This window comes from Sinocyclocheilus grahami, unplaced genomic scaffold (assembly GCF_001515645.1).
Source record: "Sinocyclocheilus grahami isolate Dianchi unplaced genomic scaffold, SAMN03320097.WGS_v1.1 scaffold86.1, whole genome shotgun sequence".
NCBI classification, from domain to species: Eukaryota; Metazoa; Chordata; class Actinopteri; order Cypriniformes; family Cyprinidae; genus Sinocyclocheilus; species Sinocyclocheilus grahami.
Genome location: NW_015505265.1, coordinates 1,575,938 through 1,577,149, shown reverse-complemented (window position 1 = coordinate 1,577,149; position 1,212 = coordinate 1,575,938).

The following is a 1,212-nucleotide window of genomic DNA, read 5'->3' as shown; positions in this document are numbered from 1 at the left end:
CACAAGGATTTCAACATCATATACGAAAAAAAAAACAATTTGCGTGTACTTGTTTAAATTCAAACAACCCACTGACTAAACCCGATTGGTTCCAGCGCCATTGAACGGCTCTGATTGGTTCGTATGATAATAAGCTCACCACAGAGAGCTTCGCATATAAAATATGATGTGGGTGCAAATGTCTCTTGAATGTGAATATAAGTCTAAATGTAAACAGTATTATATAGAGCGGTCGCCGATCGTGTCTCTTTAGGGCACTTGGAGGAAACCACGCAATTCATATGGATTACTTTGGCGAGGTTTTTTTGCGATTTCAACTTTTTGAAACGTGAACATCTTTGGTGAATCTTCTTTCATCGGAGGGACATAAATCTCTCAGCTTTTCTTTTGAAGATGAACGAAAGTCTTAGATGGTTTGGAGCATCTTAAGGGTGAGTGATGACAGAATTCAAATTGTTTTGGGGGAACTATGAAATTAATTAGAAAATATAGCGGTATGTTCTTATTTTTACTAGCTTTTGCAAGCGTTTATGGCGTCTGGCTTTTGGAAGCTCACTGTGACTTCAGGTAAGGGGTCATATGATGCGATTTCAAGTTTTCCTTTCTCTTTGGAGTGTTACAAGCTGATTGTGCATAGATAAGATCCCTGAAGTTGCAAAGACTAAAGTTTCAAAACCAAAGAGATATTCTTTATCAAAGTTAAGACTCTGCCACGCCCCCCTAAAACGGCTCGTTCTAACACTCCCCCACATATCTACCTCACTATGTGGAAATATTAGCATAATGCCGCCCAAATGTGCAGGCAAAGAAAGAAGGCGTGGTTTCAGTAACCGCAGTTAGTGTTGAAGCAGCATGTCAGGGAGACGCTGTGTGTTTCTAGGTGAAAGCAAAAGCACTTTATTTGGCCTTCCGAAAGTAGATGCATTTAGAAATCTTTAAGATTACTTACAACAGAACAGTAATGCATTTAATGGACGACCGTTTCGTGAAGAGAGAGAGCGGTGTGTGTGTATGTTGTTGTGCGTGCGCGCGTGAGCGAGAGAGAGAGCGGTGTGTGTGTGTGTGCGTGCGCGCGAGCGAGAGAGAGAGAGAGAGAGAGAGAGAGAGAGAGAGAGAGGGTCACATCACAAACACATACCAGCTTCATCACTGTGTTTGTCACGAGACTCTGTTCCCCTTTCGGGCTCTGTCTTTACATTTATTTTGAAAGAT